The following is a 25,118-nucleotide window of genomic DNA, read 5'->3' as shown; positions in this document are numbered from 1 at the left end:
CTCGGTCTCATGACCTCATGATCTTCCCGCCTCGGCCTCCCAAAGTGTTGGGATTACAGGCGTGAGCCACCCCGCCTGGCCGATGTTCACCTTTTGAGTCTAAGAGAGTCGACATATTTCCCACCTCTTGGCTCACTGGATTGTTGGTACTTGATTTGATGACTCCAATCTCAATATTTATCTACCTTTTCTCAATTTTAGTCACTGAATCACTAGCAACTTCTTCTTCCAGTTTATGTCTTAATGTAATGCTTCCTCTTCCTATCCTTTATGAATCTCCTTTTTCCTCTCATGATAGTCATAAAGTCTTTTAACAAATATTCTAGTTATCTTCCTTTGAACATATGGTAAAATTGTACTTTCTTACTCCTTAGAAGTGTGGTCATGTGACTTGTAAATTGCTTTGACCAATGAAATGTTGAGAAGTGACACATGTCATTTTTGGACAGAGGCCTTTAAGACAAATGCACCATAACCCATATGCCACAACAATAAGCAGTGTTCCACCTTGTGGCTATTAGCCTAAGTTCTGGAGTAAGAATATGTAAAGCAGGATCCTCACCTGACTGTATCCTGAGTAAGAAATAAACTTTATTATCTAAAGCTACCAACATTTGGAGTTCTTGATTACTGCAGTATAATCCAACATATCCTGATTGATGCAAATACCAATGTGGGATATGAGTAACATTTAAGTGGGTCCTTCAGCTGTGTTACCATTAAAAAAAAAAAAGGCTAGTTTCCTATTAGTATAGGACTTTCCCAGATTCACTCAGTAGTGTTCCCAGTTCTCTAATGTCAGATCAGGTTTATATATATGTTATGAATACTATTTAATTTATATATATAAATAATATATATTATTTAATTTATACAGTATACCTAGTATGAATACTATTTCGTTTATACATAAATTATAAATAGTATATATTTTACATACATGTATAAATCATATATATTTTTATATACATATATAAATACTGTATATTAAATAGTATTCATAATTTTATTTGCTGATAACATACCTTATTTGTTTCCCTACAAATTTAGTAAACTACTAAGTCTTTTTGCTTTCCTTCTTAAGCACTGTGCTAGGAATTGGGGATGTATGCTCCTTAAAGCACTGATAACTGCCTTTCAGTTCTAGCTCATTAATAGATACTAAATTCCTAGGCTATCAGAAGTCAAACATGGTCATTTTGTAAAGTAACTGTTATGTCACAGTTGGACCTCCAGGGGTTAGTTTGTCTTCTAGTTGGGATGTCATAGTAAACAGCTCCAGGAGACACAATTCACAAATAAACCTCTACTTGGAGTTATCTGACATATTTAGTTTTATAGATTTAGAAACCTGATATTGTAAATGTACCTAGAAGCATATGATTTTAGGGCACTGATATCTGTTAGCCAAAGTCAACAGAAACTAGTTTGTATATTCTAATGCCAATCATAAATTTCAGTGGGCAGAATGTCTGCTACTGTAACTTCTAATGATAATCTGCACAAGGATGGTGGTTATATCCACTCATGAAATTAAATTTGGTGACATAAATTAAGTGCAAAAAAGAGCTGATCCCAAAAAGTGAGTAGTGTAATCAATTGCCTTTTACACCCTTGGAATAGTTCTGTCTGATTAATCAGAAGTTTTTCTAGAAACTGGTTAACATTTCTTTTTGATAAAAATATCGTCATCAAATTATTTGGAACGAAAATAGTTGTTTTGCTCCACTGATATGCCAAGTAATATGTCAAATGCTGAGTGTCCCAGCCAACCTCGCTTTTAACCAACTCCATAAAAGCTATTATCACAACCTTCCATTTTGAATGACTTATCATGATAAAAATTCCCATACTATATTTTTCATGTATTCATTTAAATTGGTAGTTTCCCAATGAGACATGATAGATATGTTAAACTTCTTGATACAACTTCAAAGGCAGTGCAATTTCTATCAATTACACATTGACATAGATTTTACTGAGTATTGTTTCTATTAGTAAAGATTTCTACAGTGTTTCTATGTAACATCTAATTTATTTTAATATTAGAGTGACATTTTCTTACCTTATAAGGTAAGGTACCTATGTCCCACATCTTAATCTAATGGGGACATAGCAGCGAAAAAACACAGAATTCTTGCTGAAGAGTTACCATTCCAATAGGATTTACATGTAACAACAAGGAGAAGTAGGCATGTTTTTTACAGTAGTGATAAATGCTAGGAAGAAAACAGATTCTTGATTTAAAAAATGTAAATTAACATGTACCAGTGGCTCGCTTCCTCAAGTTGTATAACTTAGGAGATTCTAAAGAAAAGAGAAAAATCGAAGCAATCAGAATAGAACATTCACAAACTCTCATTACCACCTCTTTCTACCTACTAGTATCTACACCTTTATACTTTGCTTACCTGCTGTTATTTGTAGATAACAGTCCATTTTTCTGACATAAGACCAAATCCTCCACTTCTATGTCTCACAGAATCCATTCCTTCTTGCCTACTCAAAGGTTATTACTTTAGTAATTCTTGTTTTCCTCTTTTACATCAACATTTGCCTTTCTACTTGGTCATTTCCGTCAGTATATAAATGTGATATTATCACTCTCATCTTTAAAAAAACTCAACTCCATTTCCTCTGCTAGCTATCATCCCATTTCATTGCTCTCCACAGCAAAACTTAAAAGACTTATACTGTACGGATTTAATGCCTCCGCTTCTCATCCTCCCATTCTGTCTTAACCCTCCCCATTGAGGCTTTTGCTCCACAACCCTATCAAAATTAGTTTTTATCTTGCTAAAACTGATGGTTAGTTCTTATTCTTCATCTTACTAGACCTAGCAGCATAATTTGACATAGCTCATCACTTCCTTCTTCTAGAGTCACTTTCTTCATTTGGTTTTCAGGATATCCCATTTCCTTAGTTTTTCTCCCACCTTACTGGTCTCTATGTCTTTTTCCTTTGCTAGTTTCTCCTCATCTCCTGAACCTGTAAACATTGATGGGCTCTGGTATTCAGTTCTCAGAACTCTTCTGTACCATTTTTATTAGGCTTGTGACTTAAAATACAATACTGCCTTGGGTTAAGAAACACTTCAGTAACTTGAATCTGGGTATTATCTAATTGACTGTTGGCTCTGGTTTTTTACTCAATACCCATTCTCAAATGTATATGAGCTGTCTTCTGTGGGGTAGGGGATACAGAGAAGAAAGTAAGACCAGGTGAACAAACAGCAGATAACCCTTTGAAAAACTGGGAGGCAGAGGGTTTGTTCCCCCAAATCCTAATCCAAATCCTAAATGGGGCTGCTGAAATGGGTACCCAGGTAACTGGGAAATTCCTGGATAACTTCTGCTTTCTGAAAGTCCAAGCAAGTCAGAGGCTAAAATACAACCCAATATTTAGGTCAATATTGAAAACTGCCATCAGATGGCACCAAACTTCCCCAGAAGTGAATGATTTCACAGGGCACAGCCAGAACTCTAGAATTCCTAACTGTCCAGCCTCCATTTGATCATTTCACTGTAATTATCTTTCCAGCTCAGTCTCTGATACCCCAACCTCAGCAATTCTTTGAGACCACTAGAATCTCCAATCCATTGCCCTAGTATCTTTACTCTATTTACTCCTTTATGTCCTCACTTCCGTTCCTTGCATGATTTAGATTCCATGTTTCATCACTATAATCATTCTTTTGCATATACCTTCAACACTCTTGCCCTTTTTTCCTTCACTGTTCTCACTTGGCACAATTCCATCACACTTACATCTAACTTGTTGGCTACTCTGCATCTGTTCCCAGCGGAGATGAGGCTAAAGACTGACTGGTCTCATTTCAAAGTGACCAACCCTCATGAGGGTTCTAGAAATCTTACTATATTCACCCACTTCATAAACATTCCTAGATGAATGTTACATACTTTTTCTCTATTCAAACCTACCTACATATTTTTCTCTCCTTTCTCTCGTTTTTCCTGTTCCTTTCCTTTTTAGATAATAAAGTTCTAATACCAATGAGTAAACAGAAGCAATAAGAAGAGGACTGTCACCTGCTCTCATAACCACATCAAACAATTTACCAGCACGTGTACAGATACACTCTGCTTCCTCTCCTATTACACGAAATAAACCACTAATGCTCCTATTTAAGGTCAACTCTTCTACTTCTGCATAGAATCCTATACTTGGGCCAGGTGCGGTGGCTCACACCTGTAATTCCAGCACTTTGGGAGGCCAAGGCGGGCGGATCACAAGGTCAGGAGATTGAGACCATCCTGGCTAACATGGTGAAACCCCGTCCCTACTAAAAATACAAAAAAAATTAGCCAGGCATGGTGGCACAGGCCTGAAGTCCCAGCTGTTCGGGAGACTGAGGCAGGAGAATCGCTTGAACCCGGGAGGTGGTGTTTGGTTTTCTGTTCCTGCATTAGTTTGCTGAGAATAATGGCTTCCATCCATGTCACTACAAAGGACATGATCTTGTTCCTTTTTATGGCTGCATCTGCATAGTATTTCGTGGTCTATATGTACCACATTTTCTTTATCTAGTCTATCACTGATGGGCATTTGGGTTCATTCTGTGTCTTTGTGATTGTGAATAGTGCTGCAATGAACATACGTGTGCATATATCTTTATAATAGAAACATTACTATTCCATTGAGTATATAGCCAATAATGGGATTGCTGCATCAAATTGTATTTCCAGCTCTAGTTCTTTGAGGAATTACCACACTGTCTTCTAGAACAGTTGAACTAATTTACATTCCCACTAACAATGTAAAAGCATTTCTATTTCTCTGCAGCCTTGCCAACATATGTTGTTTCTTGACTGTTTAGTAATTGCCATTCTGACTGGCATTGGATGATATCTCATTGCAGTTTTGAATTGCATTTCTCTAATGATCAGTGATGTTGAGCTTTTTTTCATATATTTGTTAGCCACATGTATATCTTCTTTTGAAAAGCATCTGTTCATGTTCTTTGCCCACTTTTAATGGGGTTGTTTGTTTTTTCTTGTAAATTTGTTTAAATTCCTTGTAGATTCTGGATATTAGACCTTTGTTAGATGGATAGATTGCAAAATTTTTCTCTCATTCTGTAGGTTGTCTGTTCACTCTGATGATAGTTTCTTTTGCTCTGCAGAATTTCTTTAGTTTAATTAGATCCCATTTGTCAATTTTTGCTTTTGTTGCAGTTGCTTTTGATGTTTTTGTCATGAAATCTTTGCGGAAGGCTATGTCCTGAATGGTATTGCCTAGATATTCTTCTGGGATTTTAACTATAAGTTTTTGGTTTTACATTTAAGTCTTTAATTCATCTTGAGTTAATTTTTGTATAAGGTGTAAGGGAGTGGTCGTGTCAGTCCAAAAGCTTCTTAAGCTGATAAGCAACTTCAACAAAGTCGCAGCATACAAAATCAATGTGCAAAAAGTGCAAGTATTCCTATACCCCAACAACAGATGAGGAGAGAGCCAAATCTTGAAAAAACTCCTATTCACAGTTGCTACAAAGAGAATAAAATACCTAGGAATACAGCTAATGAGGGAAGTAAAGGACCTGTTCAAGAAGAACTGTGAACCACTGCTAAAGGAAATCAGAGAAGACACAAAGAAATGAAAAAGTATCCCATTCTCATGGATAAGAAGAATCAATATCATGAAAGTGGCCATAATTTCCAAAGTAATTTATAGATTTAATGCTATTCCTATTAAACCGCTGTTGATATTCTTCACAGAATTAGAAAAAAATATTTTAAAATTCATATGAAACCAGAAAAGAGCCTGTGTAGCCAAGACAGAATCCTAAGCAAAAAGAACAAAGCTGAAGCCATCATGCTACCTGACTTCAAACTACTATAAGGCTACAGTAACCAAAGAGCATGGTACTGGTACAAAAACAGACACATAGATCAATGAAACAAAATAGAGAACTCAGAGAGAAGACTGCTCATCTGCAACCATCTGATATTCGACAAACCTGACAAAAACAAGCAATGGGCAATGGATTCTCTATTTAATAAATGGTGCTGGGAGCACTGGCTAGCCATATGCAGAAAATTAAAATTGTATAAACTTTCTACTCCTATCCTTTTCTCTATCTCCTCTTTAAGGCCAGTAACTCTTAGTTTTGCCCTTTTGAATCTATTTTCTAGATCCTGTAGCTGCACTTCATTTTTTAAAATTATTTTTTCTCTTTTTTTTTTTTTTGAGATTTAATTTTGAACTTCTGTATTTGAGGTTTTAAATATTACAACATGGAGAAAAGATCTTAGAGTGAGCTTCTACTTTTAATTGGATAAATACATATTATGCATAAGAATTAGATATAATTTAGGAAAGCCTGCAATGTTATAACATTTAAATTGAATTATGGATTATAAATAGAATAATACACAAATAAAGAATATTTGATACGGGTTTTCTTGCAAAATGTCTCTTAGAATGAAGAAAAATACTTTATAAAGCTATTATTAATAAAATGTCTATATGAATAAAAGCAGAAATGAAAGTACTCATCATTCATCAAAATTTGCCCTCATTTTTTCAGGTATCTCAGCAAGTGCAGAGATAAAACGATTTTTTTTTGTTTGTTTGTTTTATTTTTATTTTTATTTTTTTTTTTTATTATACTTTAAGTTCTAGGGTACATGTGCATAACGTGCAGGTTTGTTACATATGTATACTTGTGCCATGTTGGTGTGCTGCACCCATCAACTCGTCAGCACCCATCAACTCATTATTTATATCATGTATAACTCCCAATGCAATCCCTCCCCCCTCCCCCCCCCATGATAGGCCCCAGTGTGTGATGTTCCCCTTCCTGAGTCCAAGTGATCTCATTGTTCAATTCCCACCTATGAGTGAGAACATGCGGTGTTTGGTTTTCAGTTCTTGTGACAGTTTGCTAAGAATGATGGTTTCCAGCTGCATCCATGTCCCTACAAAGGACGCAAACTCATCCTTTTTTATGGCTGCATAGTATTCCATGGTGTATATGTGCCACATTTTCTTAATCCAGTCTGTCACAGATGGACATTTGGTTGATTCCAAGTCTTTGCTATTGTGAATAGTGCCACAATAAACATACGTGTGCATGTGTCTTTGTAGTAGAATAATTTATAATCCTTTGGGTATTTTTAAGGCCAGTAACTCTTAGTTTTTCCCTTTTGAATCTATTTTCTAGATCCTGTACCTGCACTTCATTTTTTAAAATTATTTTTTTTTGGCTGGGCGAGGTGGCTCATGCCTGTAATCCCAGCACAGGGGGAGGCCGAGGTGGGGGGATCACCTGAGCTCAGGAGTTTGAGACCAGTCTTACCAACATGGTGCAACCCTGTCTCTACTAAAAATACAAAAATTAGCTGGGCATGGTGTCAGGTGCCTGTAATTCCAGCTACTCAGTAGACTGAGGCAGGAGAATCGCTTGAACCCGGGAGGCATAGGTTGCAGTGAGCTGAGATCGTGCCATTGCACTCTAGCCAGGGTGACAAGAGCAAAATTCCATCTCAAAAAAAAAAAAATTCTTTTTTTCTTTTGTCTCCTCTGTGTATTTTCAAATAGCTTATCTTCAAGCTCACTAATTCTTTTTTCTGCTTGATCAGTTCTGCTGTTAAGAGACTCTGATTCATTCTTCAGTAGTCAATTGCATTTTTCAGCTCTAAATTTCTACTTGATTCTTTTAAATTATTCCAATCTCTTTGTTAAATTTTCCTGATAGGAATCTGAATTCCTTCTCTGTGTTATCTTGAATATCTTTGAGCTTCCTCAAAACAGCTCTTTTGAATTCTGTCTGAAAGGTCATATATCTCTGTCTCTCTGGGATTGGTCACTGGTGTCTTCTTTAGTTTGTTTCGTGAAGTCATGTTTTGCTGGTCTTTATGCTTTTGGATGTTCATTGGTGTCTGGGTATTAAAGAGTTAGGTATTGATTGTAGTCTTTGCAGTCTGTTTGTACCTGTCCTCCTTCAGAAGGCTTTCCAGGTATTCAAAGGGACTTAAGTGTTGTGATAAAAATCTTTGGTGCCGTATCTGCATTAGAAGACTCCAAGCTCAGTAAAACAATGGCTTTTGCAGACTCATAGAGGTACTACCCTGGTGATCTTAGGTAAGATCCAGGAGAATTCCCTGGATTACCAGACAGACTCTTGTTCTCCTCCTTTATCTTTCCCCAAACAAGCAGAGTCTCTCTGTTCTGAGCTCCTAGGAGCTTGGGGAAGGATGGCACAAGCACTCTTGTGGTCGCCAGCACTGGGACTGTACTGGGTCAGGCCCAAAGCCAGCACAGCACTGGATCTTGCCCAAAGCCCACTGTGACCATTCCCTAGCTACCACCTATGTTCACTCAAGGCCTAAGGGCTCTTCAGTTAGCATGTGGAGAATCTAGTCAGGCTTGTGTCTTTCCCTTCGGGGCAGTGAGTTTCCCCCTTCCCCTAGTAGGTCCAGTGATGCTCTCTGGGAGCTAGGGTCTGAAGTCAGGAACCTTTGGAATCTACCTGGTGCTCTATTCTACTACACTGAGCTGGAACCCAAGCCACAAGAGAAAGTCTTTCCCAGTCTTTCCTCCCCTTTCCTCAAGCAGAGTTTTCCTTGTGGTCACCACTGTCCCAGACCCACAGCAAGTACAACCTAGCAAGTACCAACAGCAAGTACAGCCTGCCAATATTCACTCAAGGCCCAAGACCTCTTCAGTGTCTCCCTTCAGGGCAGTAGGCTCCCCTTTGGTGCAGGGCAGGTTTAGAAAAGCCATCCAGGATCTAAGTCCTGGAATCAGAGACCTCAAGAGCCCACTTGATGCTCTACCCCACTGTGGCTGAGCTGGTATCCAAGCTATAAGACAAAGTCGCATTACTCTTCCTTGTCCTTTCCTTAAGCAGAAGTCTTTTCTCAAAACCACCATAGCTAGGAATGTGCTGAGTCACACCTGATGCCAGCAGAGCTCTGAGTCTCACCCAAGGCCCGTGGTGAGTACTACTTAGCTACCGCTGACTAATCAGGGCTCAAGGGCTCTTTAGTCAGCTGGTTGTTAATCTTGCCAGGACTGAGGCCTTCCCTTCAAGGCAATGAGTTTCCTTCTAGCCCAGGGTATGTTTATAAATGTCATCCTGGAGCTAGGGCCTAGAATGGGTGCCTCAGGATTCTGCCTGGTGCCCTATTCTACTGTGGCTGAGCTGGTATCAAGTTATAAGGCAAAGTCCTCTTTACTGTCTCTTCTCTTCTTCTCAAGCAGAGAAAAGGAATCTCTCCCAAAGCTGCAATTGGTGCTGCCTGGATTTGGGGGAGGGGTCATGCAAGCACTCCTTTGGCTGCCCTGGTTGCTGCCTCACTGGGTCGCATGCACTTCAAGTATACTGACTCCAAGACCAGCACAGGACCAGGACGTGCCCAGGAATTGCTGTCTTTGTGGACTAAACTGTTTTTCAAATTTATTTAGGACCCCAGAGCACTTTAGCCCATGGTGGTGCGACTCTCTGGATCTCAGGTTCTTACTGTTGGGATGGATAATTCACCTCTGGCTAGGGCTGATTTAAATGCTTTCTCTGTGGGCCCAGGCTGAGTTTTGCCCCTTGTTGCTTTCCACTGTGACAGTGCACCACTGAATTCCAATGCAAAGTCTCACAGTCACTGTGCTTTCCCTCCCCCAAGTACACAGAGTTTTCTCTCTGTGTCATGTGGCTAACTCCAGGGGATGGGGGAGGGGTGGTATAGAGAATTCAAGCCTGTATTTTCTACCTACCTTTTTCAGTGCCTCTTTTCTGACATGTTAAAAGCAGATACTACTGTAAGTTGTTGGTTTGCATGGCAAACAAACAGAAACAAAAAGCAGGTACTATGATTGCTCACCTGATTTTGGTTCTTGTGAAGGTGCTTTTTTTTGGGTGGATAGTTGGTCAGTTTGGTGTTGCTGTGGTGTAAATGATCACTGGAGCTTTCTAGAAGGCCATGTTGCTCTACGTCCTCCAAGTTGGAACTTTCTGTGTGATGTAAGGTTATGGTTAGTCTTCTATTAGTGCATATTAGGTATTATTAATAAGAATTATTTTAAGAACCCATGTGAAAATAAAAAGAAATAGTTTCAGTTCCTCTACAGCCACTTCAGAAAACTTCAGTGCTGAATCAGAATACAGCTTGGTTTGAGACCAGCTTTTCTTATTGTCCTTTCAGCAGCTAACGTCTGTTTCTGTGCTTGAGAACTTTGCCCTTTCTAAGTGACTCTCAGTCTCTTTCTACTGCATTCATCACTATCAGTTCTCTTTGCCCTTGTTTTCTCTAGTATTGTTTGATTTTTAAAGTGAGTGATCCAGTCATTAATTCAATACATTTATTAAAACAGTGTCAAAGTTGCTGGATATATTTAACTGTGAATAAGATGGAGGCAATTACTGTTCTCAGAGAACTTATAGTTGTATGATTTTCTGCTTTTTTATGGTTCTATTTCCTCATGACATCTATTTATTTATGAATTTTGCTTACTGGTTTCTCTCAGTGAGTTGCTCTGCTTCTGTAACTCCTGGATGCATATATTAGCATTTTTCTATTTTCTGTATTTTATGATGTTTTGACATCTGAGGGTCTTGCTAATTTTGAAAAGACTGCTTCTCCTATGGTTAGCTAATTTCTAGAGCTAGCAAATGACTCTCCTGTGATACTGTTTTTATGAGAAAATGAGTAAATCCAGAGTCCACGCACACCAACTGCTTCTTTCATGGAGCTCCGACAGGTTAAGCCCCATCCCTTGCCCTAAGATCACCCCAGGGGCAGGTTCCAGGCAGTGGGGGAATTCCTATACCCTAGAGTCCACTAAGTTATTCAAACTAACCTCTCCTAAATCTGCCTACCTTACCTTACTCATTCCTTCTTGCAAAAACCATAGGAAAGGCTTTTGTCCATGCTTTCCCCTTACGCCTTTGTCTCCTGAGTGACCTTGGTGCTTCCCTATGTGATGTGCAGTTTCTGAGGATGTGTGAGTATAAACTTCTTTCTTCATGACGGTCATTTCTGTTTCTGTGTGTGCATATCTTACCATACCTGATTAAAACAAATCCCAGATATATTTTAATATAATTCCTCACCGTATGTCTGGCATTTAAAACTCCAGTAAGACACAACTGTCCCTATTATTGGGATAATCAGGTCATGAATTTCAAAGTATAGTCACAAGAAGCCTCTCTGAAGAGGGCTGAGGGTATGGTTTGTATCTTACTCTTTGTCAGAAAGAGTATAATGGCAGCTATCTTTTCTGAATTGTTCAGTACACTCTTCTTCCTCCCCATTCTGTATTATTTTCTCCTATATAGAGATTGGTTTACCCACCTTCTCCAGTGATCTAGAAATTGGGACAGTGTATTTTAAATTCTACTTTAAGCCATTAAAATTTTCAAAACATTATTAAGCATATTTATATAATTATCAAATATAAAAACAAAATAACTTTAGTTTTTTATGAGAGATTTAGACCTAGTTTTAATTATATTGTTTCTAGCATTTAGAATTGCAAAAAAGAAGGCAAATTCCCTTTCATTCTGTTGTATGTAATTTCATTTTGTGTTGTCTAGAATTTTTTTAAGAGCCTTTCTTTACTTTTGAGCTTTAAAAGTCATCATAATATATTTATTAATTTTTCCTTACATGTAGGAATATCTCAACTCTGGGATCAAATAACTTCTTAAGTTGGAAAGGTTTTCTTTTAGGTATCATTGATTATTACCTTTGCTTACTTTATTTTCCTTTGTCCTTTAGAGTTTTCTGTTATTTACAGGTTCAAAAGGTTAGAAATATGACTATTTTCTCTATTCATTATCGTATCTTCTATCTTTTTAATATCTTTATCTTCTTTTTTTGTATTTTAGAAGTCTTGTAATTTGTATCATTAATTCGATTTGCTCAATTCATGAGCTCCTTCAGGCTGGGGATTATGTTGAATTCTTACTTGTAGAGTAAGTGCTATCCTTCTCTTGTGTTATACATTTTAAAATAGGTTTCATATTGGTTTTTCCCCTAATAATTCAACCCTCAAAACAGAGATATTTGGCTTTTATAATTTACTGAAGTGTTGACAGAAACCCCTTCATTCATCTATGAAGGTGAAAGATGTATATAGAGAATTTAGTAAAGCTCCTGGTATGTTTGAGACTCAATTTCTGTCCTCAAGACTATGAAGAAATTGCTCAAGTATTTTATTTATTGAAAGAAATGGGTTTGTATGTGTCTGGGTTTTTTTTGTGTGTGTGCACGTGTGTTTGTGTGTGTATGTGTGGTGGGGATGGGAGGAACATAAGGGAGAACTTATAGTGGCATCAGAATTCTGACAAGAGAGTTAGGGGAATGTTCATTATTGAAAGTTATAAGATTTTTAAAGTGTTGGATTCCCAGAGATTAAATAACTCCTTATCTATCTCGGCTACCCACCTCCTAAGTTGGAGCAGCAGTGATGATTTGACATGAGATCTTATTTGTGTCCTCCACTGGGTTAGACTATACACTGGCTAAAGGTAATATACTCTAGGGGCTGTCCCAGGAAGAGCAGGTCTTAAACTAAAGTTTGTTTGAGAGTGTCAAGCCAGAGTGGAGATTAGATGTAGAGGGAGTAGACCATAGGCAGGGAATCAATACAGTGACCTCAGGTATAGGGAATCCACATGTCAGGCTTGGAATTCAAGAAGGGACTGGGTCAAGCTTAAAGACTAGAACATCAACAGAGATGAGATTTAAGGAAGCATCATTTGATTGGCAGAATTTTTTTTTATCTGCCAGCTACGTAACAACTCAAGAAAATGAGCTCATCTGGGTACAAAGAAAAGAAAAAAGAACTCAAGAAAAATAGACAGATGGACAAATGCATAGAAAGTTTAATTGAAAAGATTGTGTCTCAAGACCAGATACCTCTCTGTTGATCTTCTTCCTCCTCTTCCCCTTTCTTCTTCTCCTTCTTCTTCTCCTTCTTCCTCTTCCTCCTCCTCTTCTTCTTCTTCTTCTTCTTCTTCTTGTTCTTCTTCCTCCTCCTCCTCCTCCCCCCCACCCTCCTCCTCCTCCTCCTCTTCCTTCTTCTTCTTCTTCTTCGTCTTCTTCTTTTCTTCTTTTCTTCTTTCTTCTTTCTTCTTTTCTTCTTTTGACGGAGTCTTACTCTGTCACCCAGACTGGAGTGCGGTGGCGTGATATCGGCTTACTCTTGGCTCACTGCAACCTCCACTTTCTGGATTCAAGTGATTCTCCTGCCTCAGCCTCCCGAGTAGCTGGGATTACAGGTGCATGCCACCATGCCCAGCTAATTTTTGTATTTTTAATAGAGATGGGGTTTCGCCATGTTGACCAGGCTGGTCTCGAACTCCTGACCTCAGGTGATCTGCCCGCCTCAGCCTCCCAAAGTGGTGGGATTGCAGGCGTGAGCCACCATGCCCAGCCAATTGGTCTGTTTTCTTTATACGGTCAAGTGTTTCTTTAACCACACAAAGATAAACAAGAATTTCAGAAAATACTATTGAAAATCTCCCAGGGCTGGATGTGGTGGCTCAGGCTTGTAATCCCAGCACTTTGGGAGGCCAAGGCAGGCAGATCACTTGAACTCAGGAGTTCGAGACCAGCCAACCAGCCTGGGGAACGTGAAAAAACTTCTAAAAAAATTAACCAGGCATGGTGTCACACACCTAGCTACTTGGGAGGCTGAGGCTAGAGGATTGCTTGAGCCCAGGAGGTCAAGGTTGCAGTGAGCTGTGATTATGCCACTGCACTTCAGCCTGGGTGACAGTGAGATCTTATTTTAAAAAAAAAAAAAAAAAAAAAGGCTCCTAGGATCCAGGACATTCTTCTTAAGTAATCCTCCCCAAGGAATATAATTATAACAAGTCAATAGTTATCTATGTTTTATTAGCCCAGTGCCACTTCCACAGTAAAACCTATTAAATTATACCTGGAGTGATAAAAATAACTTGTTTAAAAATTTATAATGTTTAATGGGTAATTCCATTGTTGTCTTAATGAGATAGCAATGTGTTTAGCAGAAAAATGGCAATAAAAACTCTTAGAGGATTCAAAGTTTCACGAATGGCAAATTATTTGAAAGTGAATCAACTAGTTATATAAAATAAGAGACAACCAGGATGCTTCCAGGTGAAAATTCAGGCTTTCGAGGAGACCTCAGTCTGGGAGCATCTTGTTATCTTCTGCTGTGTGAAAACATCTTTGTATGTTTCCTTATTCTTCGAATAAAAAGAAATGCTATGTCTTTTGACAGTGACTGCTGGGTTTTTTCCATCTATTTAATCAGTTTTTCTTTGTGACAGTCATACAATAGTATATTCACATGGCAAAAGAATTTGAGCAATACAGCAGAGAAAATAAGTCCTCCTCTTATTTTAGCGCTTACTTCCATTTCCCCAAAGCAACTACCATCACCAGTTTCTTGTGTATTCTTTCAGATATTCTATACATATCTATGTCTCAGTATCCTGTAAAATAGAGTTAGTTAGTACAAGATCCTGTTTTTTTTGGCTACAAGTGAAAGCATACTATACACAGGGTTGTGTGCCTAGCTTTTAAAATTTATCCATATTATTTTGAAGATCATTCCATATCTATTTAAAAGCCTCTTCAATCTTTAAAACAGATATATGCCACTAACAATATGAGAGTGGCTTTTATGTCCTTCAGTTACTTTTAATGTTTTCTTTATGGAGAGCTCGCACATTTCTTATTAAGTATATTGCTTTTTTATTGTAAAAGAAATCGCTATATGTAATTTTAACCTTGTTAATGTAACTTTTGCCTTCTATATATAAGATTTTTGATTTTTATATTGATTTTGAACCTAGCCAACTTCTGCTTTATAAAAATAGTTTTACAGTTGATTCTTTTTTTTTCCACTTATACAAATACATCATTTGCAGAAAGTGATAATTCTGCCCTTTTATTTCCAATGTCTTTGCTTTCTGTTTCTTTTTTTCCTAATTTTTTTGACTAAGACTCTCAGAAGAATATTAAACAATTATGGTAAAAGTTAGTGGGCATACTTATTGATCCTGACTTAAATGGGAATGTTCCTGGTATTTTATTATTAATCATCAGCTTAATTTATATCATTATATTTATGATTTATCCATTCTTATTGAGTTATTATAATTATTATTTATCAAGATGAAATGTTGAATATTATTTTTTATTTATTTATTTTTTTTGAGACGGAGTCTTGCTCTGTGCCCCAGGCTGGAATGCAGTGGCCCGATCTCAGCTCACTGCAAGCTCCGTCCCCCAGGTTCACGCCATTCTCCTGCCTCAGCCTCCTGAGTAGCTAGGACTACAGGTGCCCGCCACCGCACCCAGCTAATTTCCTTGTATTTTTAGTAGAGACGGGGTTTCACCGTGTTAGCCAGGATGGTCTCGATCTCCTGACCTCGTGATCCACCCGCCTCGGCCTCCCAAAGTGCTGGGATTACAGGCTTGAGCCACCGCGCCCGGCCTGTTGAATATTATTAAATGCTGTTGCTGGCAACTCTGAAGATGCTTACATTATGTTTCTTTCTTAATGTAGTGAATTGTATCAGTAGGTTTCTTAATATTGAAACCTATCTTCTTTCTTCATATAAACTCACTTTATAAATCAAATAATTCTGCTCCTCTGCTGCTAATCCCATTTTCTAATATTTTAGTTAGAATTTTTGCATTGATATTTATAAACACAGACTATAGCTTTTTGTGTGCTTTTTAATGTTTTTATGTTAATGTTATGCTGGCTTTATGAGAAGAATTTAGAAGTTTTCCTCTTTTTTCCCTGTAAGCTCTAGAACAGTTGAAATAACATTGGCACTATCCCTTAGATAATTAATATAATTTATTTCTGAAATCACATAGGCCCTTTGCTTTTGGGGAATGTAAGTTTAAACCATTTACTCATTATCTTCCATTTTTTGGTTTATATGTTTATGTTTTCTAACTTGATGGATATCTGTTGGCCTGAGGACCTTTATTTTCTTGGAAAAAATCATCCTGAAGTGGCCTTGAGCTTGTCTTCCTCACTCAAAACTTTGACCTCTTACAATCTATTTTTCACAGCATTGCCAGACGTAACTTTTTCAGACATAGATTAAAACGTTTTACTCGCTGACTAGAAAGTCTTCAGTGGCTTCCACATGCCAACAAGAACTCCTTAGCTTGGGGTTTAAGGCCTCCTATAATATAGTCTAAGCTAACGCCATCAGTCAGGGTCTAGGCAGGAGACAGAAATCACAGCAGTTATATAAATAGTGAAAATCTAATATAAATAAGTGTTAACTGGGTAACTAAAAAAGTAAAAACAGAAATATAGAAGTATAGCTGAATGTGGTGGCTCACTCCTATAATCCCAGCACTTTGGGAGACTGAGGTGGGAGGATCGCTTGAAACAAGGAGTTTAAGACCAGCATGCACAACATAGGGAGACCCTGTCTCTGCAAATAATTTAAAAATTAGCAAGGTGTGGTGGTGAACACTGGTAGTCCCAGCTACGCAGGAGGCTGGGGTGAAAGGATTGCTTGAGCCCAGGAGGTTGAGGCTGCAGTGAACTATGATTGCACCACTTCTGTTCAGCCTGGGCAACAGAACCAGACTCTGTCTCAGAAAAAAAAAAAAAAAAAAAGGCAAGAAAGAAATATAGGGGTATACAAGTAACAACTGCAGGAAGCATCTACCACTCTTAGGAAGTAGGGAACAAAGAACACTCTTTGGAATCATTAAATTTTACAACCTTAGATGAGTAAACTTGTGGCGCTGAAACAGATCAATGAGGAGGACGTGTTACTCAACTGGTCTGGTGTCTTGCAGGAGGAACGAGGCAGTGGATGAAGCTAGTTCTTCAAGCATTGGGAAAACTACAAGCTGGATTCAGCCACAGGAAGGAGCCACTGCTGCTGGGTTGAACAGTAGGTTTCAAGCTAAGAGACAGTAGTAACTTTATCATTTGTGCATCATATTCTGGTCTTTTTTTTCACTACTTCTCTCCATTTAACCCATGCTCTAGCTATGGTCATTCTGTGTCTCCCCAAAAAGCTGTGTATTTTCATTCATCCATATTTATTCCATTGCTTTCTGATTTAGTAATACAAGGATGTTCTTCCATTTCTTTGCACCCATGAAACCTGACCTCCTGCTCAAAGGATGTGCTCAAATGTCTCCAATATGGAGATTAACTTGTCAAAAATCATTGCTGCTTCTTTTAAATTTCTATGGATTAAACTTTTGTTTGGTCTTGTCTTTCTCCTTTGATTATAAACTACCAAGTGGGACCATATATTACAACGATGTTGCAACTTAGGAGGATAAATTCTAAAGTTGGTCAAGAATTTAGTAAAATTAGAGTTAGTCTTAAAATTTCTTGTTTATTTAAATTAAATTTAAATGCCTTAAATTAAAGCACATGGTTTTGTATATAATTCTGTACAGTAATTATTATGCCCTCTTAAATTCGATAATGTTGGAGCTCAGAAAATGATACTACAAAGTGAAAGCCTCAGAAGTAGCCTCAGAAGCAAAGTCTTTTTCAGACCTTCTCCTGCCCTCCTGTCCTCACCCCTCATTCTCCCCCAAGCAAGCCATGGAAACCAGAATTTGTCTCCTCCAAAATGGGTCATGGCTTGGGGGCAACCAAAACCCATTTCCCCCAAAGACAGCCATAAAGCCTAAAAATACTACTCTAACCTTTCTGCTGCCTTCCTATATGACAGCTGGTATAAAGAAATTAAGACCCTCCTTCCAGAGGATTTCTGTCCAAACTGCCTTCCACAGTGACTGAACTAATTTGTACTCCTATCAACAGTATATAATAATTTCCTTTTCTCTGTAGCCTCACCAGCATCTCTTATTTTTTGACATTTTAATAGTAGCCATTCTGATTGGTATGAGATGGTATCTCGTTGTGGTTTTGATTTGCATTTCTCTCATCATTAGTGATGTTGAGCATTTTTAAATGTATTTGTTGGCTGCTCATATATCCTCTTTTCAGAAATGTCTGTTCATGTCTTTTCCCCATTTCTAAATGGGGTTATTTATTTTTTGCTTGTTGAGTTGTTTTAGTTCTTCATAGATTCCGGATATTAGAATGCATAGTTCTAGGATGCATAGTTTGTAGGATGTATAGTTTGCTAATATTTTATCCCATTCTACAGGTTTTTTGTTTACTCTGTTAGTTTCTTTTGCTGTGCAGAAGGTCTTTGAATTAGGCCCTGCTTTTCAACTTTTGTTTTTGTTGCAATTGCTTCTGAGAACTTAGTTATATATTCTTTCCCCAGGCTGATGTTCAGAATAGTGTTTTCTAGGTTTTCTTCTAGGATTTTTATAGTTCAAGAACTTACATTTAAATATTTAATCCATCTTGAGTTAATTTTTGCATATGGTGAAATATGAGAGTCCAGTTTCCTTCCTCTGCATATGGTTAGGCAGTTAACCTAGCACTGTTTATTGAATAGAGAGTTCTTTCCCTATTGCTTATTTTTGTTGACTTTGTTTAAAATCAGGTGACTATTGGGGTGTGGCTTTATTGCTGGCCCTCCATTCTGTTCGATTGGTCTATGTGTCTGTTTTTGTACCAGTAACATGCTCTTTTGGTTATTGTAGCCTGATAGTATAGTTTGAAGATAGGTAGTATGGTGCTTCTGACTTTGTTCTTTTTCCTTAGGATTGCTTTGGCTATTTGAGTTCTTTTTGTTGTTGTTGTTCCATATGAATTTTAAAATAGTTCTTTCTAGATCTGTGAAAAATGATATTGGTAGCTTGATCAAAATAGCATTCAATCTGTAGATTGCTTGGGCAGTATGGCCATTTTAATGATATTGATTCTTCCAATCTATAAACATATGTTTTTCTATTTGTCTGTGATCTTCTGTGATTTCTTTTAATAGTGTTTTGTAGTTATCTTTGTAGAAATCTTTCACCTCCTTGGTTATCTGTATTCCTAGATATTTTATTTTATTTTATTTCATTTTTTTTGTGGCTATTATAAATGAGATTGCATTCTTGATTTGGCTCTCAACTTGAATGTTATTGAATCCTACTGATTTTTGTACATTTATTTTGTATCCTGAAACTTTACTGAAGTCTTTTATTAGGTCCAGGAGCCTTTTGGTTTAGTCTTTAGGGTTTTCTAGGTGTAGAATTTTATCATTAGTGAAGACAGTTAATTTGACTTTTTCTTTTCCTACTTAGATGCCTTTTATTTCTTTTTCTTGCCTTATTGCTCTGGCAACGTATTCTAGTACAATGTTGAATAGGAGTAATGTGAGTGGGCATCCTTGTCTTATTCTAGTTCTCTTCTCAAGGGGAATGCTCCCAGTTTTTGCCTATTTATTATGATGTTGGTGGTGGATTTGTCATAGATGGCTCTTATTGAAGTATATTCCTTCAATACCTAGTTTGTTGAGGGTTTTTAATCATGAAGTGATATTGGATTTTATCAAAAGCCTTTTCTATGTCTGTTGAAATAATCAGTTTTTTTTGTTTTTGATTCCTTTTATGTGTGAATCACGTGTATTGATTTGTGTATGTTGAACCAACTTGCGTCCCAGGAATGAACCCGACTTGATCATGGTGAATTAAGTTTTTGATAGGCCACTGGATTCAGTTTGCTGGTATTTTGTCGAGGGTTTTTGCATCTATGTTCATCAGGGATATTGGCCAGTAGTTTTCTTTTATCATTGGGTCTGTGCCAGACTTTGGTATCAAGGTGATACTAGCTTCATAGAATGAATTAGGGAAGAGTTGTTCCTCTTCGATTTTTAAGAATAGTTTCAGTAGGATTGGTACCAGCTCTTCTTTGTATGTGTGGTATATTCAGCTGTGAATCCATCTGGTCTGGGACTATTTTTGGCTGGTAAGTTTTTTATTGCTGATTTAATTTTGGAACTTGATATTGGTTTGTTCAGTGTTTCAATTCCTCCCTGATTCTATCCTGGGAGATTGTGTATGTCTAGGAATTTATCTAGGAATTTCCTCTAGATTTTTTTGTTTGTGTGCATATAAGTGTTCATAATGGTTTCTGAGGCGGATCCTTTCTTGAAATGGTGTCTTATTCTGTTTGGCTGCTATAACAAATTACCACAGTCTGAATGGCTTAAAGAACATGCACTTATTGTTCACAGTTCTGGAGGCTGGAAATCTGAGATCAGAGTACCAGTATAGTTGGGTTCTGTTAGGGGTCCTGTTCATGTCTCAGGCAGTGACTTATCTTTGTATCCTCACATGATGGAACAAAAGAATGCTGCGGTCCCTTTCATAAGGCCATTAATCCCATTTTTGAAAGCTCCAATCTCATGAGCTAATTACCTTCCAAAAGTCCCATCTTCTCACACCATCACATTGAGGGTTAAGATTTCAACATGGATTTTTGAGGGGACACAGGTATTCAATCCATAGTAACTTGTCAGTAGAAGTTGGGAGTAACACTATTATCTAGTTAATAAGTACATGTTAGTCTTTTGGCTTCTAAAGTTTGAGCTGTTTTATGTGCCATTGGGTCACAGTCAGGTATAAACTGGCTGTGTATTGAATCGTGTATTATTTTGGGAACTAATCTTTGTATAAACAGGTGAAATCTTGTGTTCTGGATAAATCCTAGTAACTTTCAACTCGAGATCTTAAGTAAATATGAGCAGCTGGAGAGTTTGTTTTGAATACATTGAAAGAAAGGCCAAATGACTATATGAAAGTATGTGAAAATATAACATTTTGATGTGGCAAACACTGAAGGGCCATATGATAAGTACACAGAAAGAATAGTCCTGGGGTACACATTGAGAGAATACAAACACATCATTGTTAACTGGTTATATCAATCGCTATCTAAATTTAATTGTTCTGGTTGTGAAAGGCAAAAACGCTGGGTGGGGTATTACATAAATAAATCTTAGTTTTTAAATTTATACACAAATAATAGTTATACATATTTATGGGAACCATGTAATATTTTGATACATGAATACAATGTGTCATGATAAAATCAGTGTAATTGGGATATCTATCACCTCAAACATTTATAATTTCTTTGTGTTGGGAACATTCCATATCTTCTCTTCTAGCTATTTAAAAATGTACAGTAAATTATCATTAACTATAGTCATTCTGTCAAGCGATTGAGCTCTAGAACTTATTCTTTTTATCTAGCTGTACTTTTGTACCTATTATCCAACCCCTCTTCATACTCCAGCACCCTCTCCACTATCCTTCTCAGCCTTTGGTAACCACCATTCTATTCACTGCCTCTGTGAGATCAATGTTTTTAGTTTCCAAATATAAGTAAGAACAAACAATATTTGTCTTTCAGTGCCTATCTTATTTCACTTAACGTAATGTCCCCCACTTCAATTCATGTTGCTGCAAATGACAGGATTTCATTCTTTTTTATGACTGAATGAGATTGATTCCTTTGTATATATATACTATATTTTCTTTACCAGTTTATCCATTGGTGAACACTTAGGTTGATTCCATATCATGGCTATTTGAATAGTGCTGCTATAAATATGAGGGTGCAGATGTCTCTTCAATATATTGATTTCCTTTTTTTTTTTTTTAGATACATACCCAGCAGTGGGACTGCTGGATTATATGTTTGTTCTATTTTTGTTTCTTTGAGGAACATCCATACTGCTTTTCATAGTGGCTATACTAATTTACATTTCTACCAGCCATGTACAAGCATTCCTCTTCCTCTGTAACCTTGCTAGCATCTGTTATTTTTCTGTCCTTTGAATAAAAGCCATTTTAACTGGGGTGAGATGATATCTCATCATGATTTTGATTTGCATTTCCCTGACTATTAGTGATGTTTAGCATTTTAAAATATACCTGTTGAACATTTGTATGTCTCCTTTTGATAAATGACTATTCAAATGTTTTGTTATTTTTTTAATTGGATTTCTTTTGGTTATTGATTTGTTTGAGTTCCTTATATAGTCTTTTATTAATTCCTTGTCAGATAGATAGCTTGCAAACATTTTCTCCCATTCTGTAGGTTGTCTGTTCGCTGTGCTGATTTTTTTCTTTGCTGTACAGAAGCTTTTTAGGTGTATGTGATCCCATTTGTCAATTTTTGCTTTTGTTGCCTGTGCTTTTGAAGTCTTACGCCAAAAAATCTTTGCCTGGACTGATGTGCTAAAGCATTTCTCTAGTGTTTTTTTTTGTTTTTGTTTTCAGTAGTTTCATAGTTTTAGGTCATACATTTAAGTCTTTAATCCATTTTGATTTAATTTTTGTATATGATGTGAGAAATAGTGTTCTAATTTCGATCTATATGCAGATATCGAGTTTCCCAGCACCTTTAATTGAAGAGACTCTCATTTTCCCAGTGTGTATTTTTGGCACCTTTGTCAAAAATAAGTTAGCTATAAATGTGTGGATTTATTTCTGGGTTTTCAATTCTGTTCCAATAGTCTGTGTTTCTGTTTGTATGCAAGTACTAAGCTATTTTGGTTACTACAGCTTTGTAGTATATTTTGAAGTCAGATAATATAGTACCTCCAGTTTTGTTCTTTGTGCTCAGAATTGCTTTGGCTATTCAGGATCTTTTGTGATTCCATACACATTTTAGGATTGTTTTTCTATTTCTGTGAAGAATGTAATTGGTATTTTGATAGAGATTACATTAAATCTGCAGATTTCTTTGGGTCTACGAAGTATGGACATTTGAACAACAATATGGTCATTTTAACAATAATAATTCTTCCAATTCATGAGCATGAGCTATTTTTCCATTTTTTGATGTCTTCTTTAATGTCTTTCATCAGTGTTTTATAGTTTTCATTGTAGTATTCCTTTGCTTCTTTGCTTAAATTTATTCCTATGTAATCTGTATTTTGTAGCTATTGTAAATGGGCTTGCTTTCTTGATTACATTTTCAGCTTATTGACTGGTGGCATATAGAAATGCTACTGATTTTTGTATGTTGTTTTTATATCCTGCAACTTTACTAAATTTGTTTATCAGTTCTACTAGTTTTTTGCCAACATCTTTAAGTTTTTCTAAATATAAAAATTATGTCATCTGTAAATGAGAACAATTTGACTTCTTCCTTTCCAATTTGGATGCCCTTTATTCTTTTCTCTTGTCTAATTGCTCTAGCTAGGACTTCTACTACTATGTTTAATGAAAGTGGTGAAAGTGAGCATTCTTATCTTATTCCAGATATTAGAGGAAGGGCTTTCAATTTTTTCCTGGTCAGTATTATGCTAGTTGTGGGTGTGTCATACATGGTCTTTATTGTTTTGGGATGTGTTCTTTCTATATCCAGTTTGTCAAATGTTTTCATCATGAAAAGATATTGAATTTCACATAATACTTTTTTGGAGTGTACTGAAATGATCATTTTGTTTTTGTTCTTGATTTTTTTTTTTTTTTTGACAGAATCTTGCTCTGTCACCCAGGCTAGAGTTCAGTAGTACAATCTCAGCTCACTGAAACCTTTGCCTCCTGGGTTCAAGCAATTCTCATGCCTCAGCCTCCTGAGTAGCTGGGATTATAGGCATGCACAACCACACCTGGTTAATTTTTGTAATATTAGTACAGACAGGGTTTCGCCATGTTGCCCAAGCTGGTCTCTAACTCCTAGCCTCGAGCAATCTGTCTGCCTTGGTCTCCAAGGTGCTTTGATTCTGTTAATCTGATATATCACATTTATTGATTTGCATGCGTGGAACCATTCTTGCATCATTTGATCAAATGGGATTCATCCCATGATGCAAGAATGGTTCCACACATGCAAATTTTTATGTATTATTAAATTTGGTTTGCTAGTATTTTGTTGAGGAGTTTTGTAACTATGCTCGTCAGAATTATTGGTCTGTAGTTTTCTTTTCTTTTTTGAGACAGGGTCTCACTCTGTCACCAGCCTCAACTTCCCAGCCTCAAGCAATCCTCCCACCTCGGCTTCTGTGTAGCTGGGACTATAGGTATGTGCTACTAGGCCCAGTTAATTTTTTTTTGGTAGAGATGGGGTCTCGCAATATTGCCAAGGCTGGTCTCCAACTCCTGGACTCAAGCAATTCTGCCTCCCAAAGTGCCTGGCCTAGTTTTTCCTTCTTTCCTCCCTCCCTCCCTCCCTCCCCTTTCTTTCTTTCTTTCTTTCTTTCTTCTTTCTTTCTTTCTTTCTTTCTTCTTTCTTTTCTTTTCTTTTCTTTCTTTCTTTCTTTCTTTTCTTTTCTTTCTTCTTCTTTCTTTCTTTCCTTTCTTTCTCTCTTTCCTCTCTCTCTCCCCTTTCTTTCTTTCTTTCTTTCTCTTTTATTTCTCCATCCTTCCTTCCCTCCCTCCCTCTTCTTTCTCTTTCTTTCTTTCCCCTCCCTCCCTCCCTCCCTCCCCCTCTCTCTCTCTCTCTTTCTTTCTTTCTTTCGTCTTTCTGTGTTTTCTTTTCTTTCCTTTTTTCTCTTTTTTTTAATCTTTGATTTTGATAGGAGAGTAATGCTGGCTTCATAGAATGAGTTTGAAAGTATTTCTTCCTCTTTTTGAGTAGAATCAGTATCAATTTTTTCTTTAGTGTGTGGTAGAATTCAGCAGTGAAGCCTTCAGGTGCTGGACTTTTCTTTGATGGGAAACTCTTTATTACCGTTCTATCTTGTTACATATTATTAGTCTGTTCAGATCTTTTATATCTTCATGATTTAATCTTGGTAGGTTGTCTGTGCCCAGGAATTTGTCAATTTTTTCTAAGTTTTCCAATTTATTGGCATATAGATGTTTATAATAGTTTCTAATGATCCTTTATATGTCTGTGGTATCAGTTGTCATATTTCCTTTTTCATCTCTGATTTTATTTCTTTGGGTCTTGTCTCTTTAGTTTTTGTTAGTCTAAATAAATGTTTTAAAATTTTATTTATCTTTTCAAAAAACCAAAATTTCCTTTTCTGATCTTTTGTATTGTTTTTGAGTCTCAATTTCATTTATTTCTGCTCTAATCTTTATTATTTATTTTCTTCTACTAATTTTGGGTTTGTTTGTTCTTGCTTTTCTAGTTCTTGGATGTGCATCATTAGGTTGTTTACTTAACAACTTTCCACTTTTTTGATGTAGGTGTTTATTGTTATAAACTTTCCTCTTAAAACTGCTTTTGCTTTATCTCATAGGTTTTGGTATGTTGTGTTTTCCTTTTCATTTGTCTCAAGAAATGTTGTAAT

The sequence above is a fragment of the Trachypithecus francoisi genome, unplaced genomic scaffold (genome assembly GCF_009764315.1).
Source record: "Trachypithecus francoisi isolate TF-2019V2 unplaced genomic scaffold, Tfra_2.0 Lachesis_group12, whole genome shotgun sequence".
Classification (NCBI taxonomy): Eukaryota; Metazoa; Chordata; class Mammalia; order Primates; family Cercopithecidae; genus Trachypithecus; species Trachypithecus francoisi.
The sequence above is the reverse complement of the archived record's forward strand: the minus strand, read 5'-3'. Positions refer to the sequence as shown.